This window comes from Scyliorhinus canicula, chromosome 5 (genome assembly GCF_902713615.1).
Source record: "Scyliorhinus canicula chromosome 5, sScyCan1.1, whole genome shotgun sequence".
NCBI lineage: Eukaryota > Metazoa > Chordata > Chondrichthyes > Carcharhiniformes > Scyliorhinidae > Scyliorhinus > Scyliorhinus canicula.
Window position 1 is genome coordinate 181,277,363 of NC_052150.1, and position 7,181 is coordinate 181,284,543.

The following is a 7,181-nucleotide window of genomic DNA, read 5'->3' on the forward strand; positions in this document are numbered from 1 at the left end:
AGCAAGCAGCTCTCTATAAGAACAAAGTACGTTTTGGTATGCTGTACCCAGCAAAACTCTGGGTCACATACCAACACAAGGAATATTTCTTTACAGCCCCTGCCGAGGCGAATAGATTCGTCGAGGAGCACGGGCTGGAAAAACGCCATGGGAAGTAGGGACGAGGGGCCCATGGCAAGGAGACACGTCATGCCGACGGGGGGGTGGGGAGGGGCGAGGCAAAGCCAGCCCCCTCCCCCCTGGCAGGAACACCCAGAACGGAAAACAACCCAATGCCCTAGGGCCCGCTCCAGGTGGGAGGCCAGGCCCCGGCACGAGGGAACGGGAGTACTGGAGAGGGGAGAGGGGAAGCGGGACAGCAACCTCCGAGAGGGGAGCCACCGTGCTAGCAGGAAAGCTAGCGAAGGGGGCGCGCAACAGAGCAGGGCCGCAGCGCACCCCCAACAGGGGGGAAGGCGCCAGGCAGGGGAGGGGGGGGATCACCCATCAAAGGTGGGAGAGCAAATGGGGACAGGAATGGGGGAGAGAGGGGCAATGGAGGGGTACACAGGGGTATCCCCGAAAGGGATAGAGCGGGGGGGGGGGGCACCCGGGGGGCGAGAGACCAGGGAGGGGAAACGCAGGGACGAAGGGACAAAAGAGGCCAGTAAGGGAATAGGGCCACAAAGTGCCACAGACAAGGGCTCGAAACAGGGAACTGCTGCAAGCACCCACCCAGTACGGTCTGTGGGTGAAGGGGCCCCCAGAGTGCAGGGGACTACCCGCGTGGCGGACACAAAGTGGACGGCCATGGCGGGTGTCCCCGGACAAGGGGGAACCCCGGAGCGCAGGGACCCGACCGCATGGGGAGAGCAGTGATAGTGGACATCCTGGACGGCCCCCTAACATAGGGAAACCCCAGAGGGCAGGGGCGCGTCCACCGGACAAATATGGTTAACCCCACAGGAGCAAGGGGGCAGAAGCCCCCCACCAGAATAGTCACCTGGAACGTAAGGGGACTTAACGGCCCAGTGAAGAGATCTAGAGTCCTCACCCACCTTAGAAACATGAGGGCCGACATAGTCTTCCTCCAAGAGACGCACTTGAGGGAGCAGGACCAACTGCGGGTAAGAAAGGGCTGGGTGGGACAAACCTATCATTCCTGTTATGGGGCAAGGGCCAGGGGGGGTGGCGATCCTGATTGGCAAGAGGACAATGTTTAGGGCGACAAAGACGGTTACGGACCCAGGGGGACGGTATGTCATGGTCAGCGGGGCCCTGGATGGGGCGCCGGTAGTTCTAGTTAACGTGTACGCGCCCAACTGGGACGACACGAGCTTCATTCAAAAGACCATGGCAGAAATCCCGGACATAGCGACGCACCGACTAATCATGGGGGGGGACTTCAACTGTGTACAGGACCCAACGACGGACAGATCAAACCCCAGAACGGGGAAAACCTCAAACATGGCAAGGGAACTCAGCCACTATATGGAGCAGATGGGAGCAGTAGACCCCTGGAGATTCGCCCACCCGGGGGAGAAAGAATTCTCTTTCTTCTCCCCAGTACACAACGTGTACACCAGAATTGACTTCTTTGTGGTGGGGGAAAACGGTGCTTCCAGAGATAGACAAGGTGGAATACTCCGCAATTGTGATATCAGACCACGCTCCACACTACATGGATGTGCGGCTAGAGACGGGAAGGGCCCAGCGCCCCAAATGGAGGTTGGACGGTGCCTTACTAGCTGACAAGGCCTTCAGCGAAAGGATAGCGCAGGCCATAGCGGAGTACACTGAGATCAACCAAAACGGGGAGGTCTCACCCTCCACGTTCTGGGAAGCGCTTAAGGCCGTACTAAGAGGGGAAATCATAGCCTACAAAGCGCAAAGAGATAGGGAGGAAAGGGTGGCTAGGCAGAAGCTGGTCGACTCCATACTGGAGGTAGACCATAAATACTCCGAGGGCCCGACTGTAGAACTCCTGGCGGAGAGAAAAGAATTACAAAGGAACTTTGACCTGCTCTCCACCAGGAAAGCAGTACACCAACTCCGCCAGGCACGCGGGGCCCTATACGAACACGGAGACAAAGCCAGCCGCCTGTTGGCCCACCAGCTGAGAAAGCAGGCAGCCAGCAGAGAAATTGCGCAAATCAGAGATACCAGAGGCACGTTGGAAACAGAACCAGAGAAGATTAACAAAACCTTCAAGGCCTTCTACCAAGAGCTGTACACCTCAGAGCCCCCAACGGGGAAGGCTGGGATGAACCGGTTTCTTGACGGACTGAACATACCAGTTGTGGGAGAGGGCAGAAAACGGGATCTGGAAGCACCACTAGCACTGGGAGAGATCATGGACAGCATTAGCTCCATGCAGGCGGGGAAGGCGCCGGGACCGGACGGATTCCCGGCGGACTTCTACAAAAAATTTGCGACAGCGCTGGCCCCGCACATGCGGGAGATGTTCACAGACTCGCTAGCTAGGGGCACGTTGCCACCCACGTTAGCACAGGCCTCAATCTCGCTGATACCTAAGAAAGACAAAGACCCAACGGAATGTGGGTCATACAGACCCATATCTCTGCTGAATGCAGACGCCAAAATACTGGCCAAAATCCTAGCCAAAAGGCTAGAAGACTGTGTACCTGAGGTGGTCACAGAGGACCAGACGGGCTTTGTCAAAGGTAGACAGCTGACCGCGAACATCAGGCGCCTGCTGAACGTGATAATGACCCCCTCCGGGGAGAGAACACAAGAGGTGATCGTCTCCCTGGACGCAGAAAAGGCCTTCGACAGAGTCGAATGGATATACCTCATAGAGGTACTGGAGCGGTTCGGGCTTGGAACAGGGTTCACCGCTTGGGTTAAAGCTCCTGTACAACGCTCCCATGGCGAGTGTACAGACCAACAATACCAACTCCCAATACTTCCAGCTGCACAGGGGCACCAGACAAGGATGCCCACTGTCCCCGCTGCTGTTCGCACTAGCAATCGAACCGCTAGCAATCGCGCTCAGGGCAGCAAAAATTGGAGGGGGATCCGAAGGGGAGGTAGAGAGCACAGAGTCTCACTCTATGCGGATGATCTGCTCCTCTATATCTCGGACCCACAAAGCAGCATGGACGGAATCATCGCGCTCCTGAAAGAGTTTGGAGCCTTCTCGGGCTACAAACTCAACATGAGCAAAAGTGAGATCTTCCCATTACACCCGCAAGGGGGGGGGGGGGGGCAGCACTAAAGGGGCTGCCGTTCAAACAAGCCCGACATAAATTCCGCTACCTGGGGATCCAAATAGCCCATGACTGGAAAGGGATCCACAAATGGAACCTCACCAGCCTGACGGAGGAAGTTAAAAAGGACCTGCAAAGATGGAACACACTCCCGCTCTCCCCGCGAGGGGAGAGTTCAGACGATCAAAATGAACGTACTGCCCAGGTTCCTCTTCCTGTTTAGATCCATTCCGATCTACATCCCCAAGGCCTTTTTCAAAGCGCTGGACAAACTCATCATGGCGTTCGTATGGGGGGGTAAAAATGCTAGGATCCCAAAGAAGGTCTTACAAAAAACAAAAACCAGGGGAGGGTTAGCCCTCCCGAATCTACAATTCTACCACTGGGCAGCAACAGCCGAGCAAGTAGGGGATGGATCCAGGAGCCAGAAGCTGAGTGGGTGCGTGCGGAGGAGGCCTCCTGCATGGGAACCTCCCTTCGGGCCCTCGCCACGGCAGCACTCCCATCCCCACCCAAAAAACACTCCAGCAGCCCAGTGGTGACAGCCACCCTCCAATCCTGGAACCAACTGCGGCAGCAACTTGGCCTGACCAAAATGTCGAACAGGGCTCCCATCTGCAACAACCATAGGTTCAAACCAGCACTGACCGACGCCACCTTTAAAAGGTGGAGGCAGGACGGGGGGACACTGACAGTCAGGGACCTATACACGGACGACAGGATCGCAACACTGGACGAACTGACAGAGAAATTTCAGCTAGCTGGGGGGAACGAGCTACGGTACCTGCAGCTCAAAACTTCCTACGAAAGGAGACAAGGACGTACCCACAACCGCCACGACAGACACTACTGGAAGACCTACTGGACGCAAGTATCCTAGAGAAAGGGAACTGTAGTGACATGTATGACCGACTGGTAGATAGGGACGACACCGTACTGGACGCAACAAGGAGGAAATGGGAGGACGACCTGGGGATGGAGATCGGGTGGGGACTCTGGAGCGAAGCACTGCATAGGGTCAACTCCACCTCCACGTGCGCAAGGCTCAGCCTGACGCAACTAAAGTGGTACATAGAGCCCACTTAACAAGAACCCGTATGAGTAGGTTCTTCCCGGAGGTGGAAGACAGATGTGAACGGTGCCAAAGAGGCCCGGCCAACCACGCCCACATGTTCTGGTCTTGCCCCAGACTCGTGGAGTACTGGACAGCCTTCTTCGAGGTAATGTCCAAGTGGTGGGAGTGAGGGTGGAGCCATGCCCGATAGTGGCGGTCTTCGGGGTTTCAGAACAGCCAGATCTATTCCTGGGGAGGAGGGCGGATGCCCTTGCCTTTGCCTCCCTGATCGCCCGCCGTAGAATCCTGTTTGGCTGGCGGTCAGCAGCACCGCCCAGAGCTGCGGACTGGCTGTCCGACCTCTCGGAATCTCTCCAAATGGAGAAAATCAAATTTGCCATCCGAGGGTCGGACGACGGCTTCCACAGAACGTGGGAGCCATTCATGCAACTGTTCCGGGACCTATTTGTGGCCAATGTACAAGAGGAAGAATAGTCGGGGGAAGGTAGCGGGAGGGGGGGGGGCTACAGGTTCGTTACGGGGGTTCGATGGCTAGCTAAGGCCCAAAACCAAGCTAAATAAACATGTTGAGGGGGGGGGGGGGGGGGGCGCAGTTACTACTACGAAGATGCTTACCTGTAAATATGTATGTTAATTTTTGCGTGTTTGTTTTTGTTTGTTTTTTTTTGTTTCTCTCTCCTAACAATTTGTAATTTGTTCAATATAAAATACGAAAACTGAATAAAAACATTTATAAAGCTTCTAGATTATAGGGCCCCCATTCTTTGGGTGCAATCGTTTTGATCATTCCTTTATGTGTGGCTATGCTGGAGGGTGGAAAAAACAACAAAAGGAAAGGTCTGTGATAGGGCAGAAGAAATAAATAACAGAAGAGTTGACTGGGCCAAGCCAAAGGTTAGTAATGGACAAGTAAAGATAGGCCCAGATATGTGAACTGCACAATAATGAACATCTGTTACCTGAAAGCAACAACCAAAAAAGATCAATGGGGTCACATAATTTTCTCTATATGCATTTGGAATACTGTTTTGTCTATTTTCTCAGCACAGCTCAAGTGAAAAACGGATATAATGTCAATTGGTAAACACATTAAATTCAGTGAACAGATCTGAAATATTTTTGATTCAAAATTTACCTCAATCGACTTCAAATTTGAAAGGTGATTTGGAAATTCTTCCATATACATTTGAATCAACTGCTTCGCAGGTATGTTATCGTGTTCCTCGTCTTCTGTTAAATAATAAGTAAGCCTCACAGCCTTCGCCTCTTTAACAGAACCTGATTCTAACGTCACTCCTCCTAAATTTGTCCCAAGAAAACTTCCATTCAAGCGAGGATAAGTAAATGCAGTGCCCTCTACTAGATTAGCATCGTGGTTTATAAGATCTAAAATGGGAGCTGAAAAGCAGGAATTGCCTACTTTTGCACAAAGATTTAAGTAGTTATACTCAACGTGATTGTGATAAACCTTTAAATCATTGACCATTTTATCGAGTGATAATATCTCTTCAAATGCTCCTTTGGTAAGGATATTACCACCCTTTGAAACGGCAATGAAAGAAACATAATTCCCCTCCGTGGAAAGCCTCGACGGTGAGAATTGAGAATAATCGGTCGAAAAATGTTGCTCGATAAACGCTCTCTCTATTTTTGCGTGACCGTTATAAGGAGTAAATTGCTCTTCTATATCATTTCCTTCCAACTGCTTAAAACGCATGAAGCCTGATCCCAGTCCTGCAGACACGATGAGAGGAATGATGAGGAAATACCACGGGTACCGACCCACAAAAATTCCAATTTTCCTGAAAGCCTCAATGAGACGTTTCTCAATGCAATCCGTTTGAAAACGAGCCATAGTAAAACTGAGATGTTATAACGACAAGTTTGACCCTTTCCCCTTATGACAATTGTTCATGCCGAGCCTACCCCTACAAAACTACCAATGCCTGTCCTCCGTCTTGTTGGTCCCGGTTTACCGGTAACCTTCGACGTCACGAGGTTTGCGGCTGATCGTTGGCCGTACATCCGGGTATGGGGATTTCAAAATGAAGGCGGGAAAGGGCCTGCTCCTGCCACCTGGGAGCGAGCTGCGGCCACGAGGAGCGGCAGTTTGTTACCAGTCAGGGAGTGGGGTGAATATGAGGCTTTCTTCAGCCAAGAAAATTACCTCTATGTCCACTTTAGGGTAGAGATGTTGAATATCGGAGCAAATGGATTATGTTTTAAACTTAGCTTTCATTTTATGCAACTTTTCATTCGTTCAAAGAATGACAGAACATTTTGCAAGATGAGCATCAGTTGTCTAATCCTAATTGCCCTTGAGATGGTGGTTGGAGTTAAAAAAAAAAATCTTTCATTAGTGTCACAAGTAGGCTTACATTAACACTGCAACAAAGTTACTGTGAAAATCCCCTCCTCGCCACACTCCAATGTCTGTTTGGGTACACGGAGGGAGAATTTAGAATGTCCAATTCATCTAACAAGCACATCTTTCAGGACTTGTGCATGGAAACTGGAGCGCCCGGAGGAAACCCATGTAGATATAGGATGAACGTGCAGACTCCGCAGACAGTGATCCAAGCCAGGAATCAAACCCGGGTCCCTGGTGCTGTCAAGCCACAGTTCTAACCACTGTGCTACCATGCAATATCATGATATGTTGTAATTCACCGACTGACCACTAAGAGTCTCATAGTATATGTGAGGGTTGCACAGTGGTTTACACTGCTGCTTATGTAGCCGAGGACCCGGGTCCGTTCCCGGCCCTGGGTCGCCATGTGTGGAGTTTGCACATTCTCCCCGTGTCTGTGTGAGTCACACCCTCACAACCCAAAGATGTGCAGGGTAGGCCAGCTAATTTGTCCCTAATTGGAAAATAATAATTGAGTACTCTAAAT

At 51.9% G+C, this 7,181-nt stretch overlaps 1 pseudogene; it reads right to left on the minus strand.

Annotated features, from left to right (window-relative positions):
- Positions 1-6,265, minus strand: part of LOC119966466 — an 80,668-nt pseudogene extending 74,403 nt beyond the window's left edge.
- Positions 6,266-7,181: the final 916 nt, after the last annotated feature.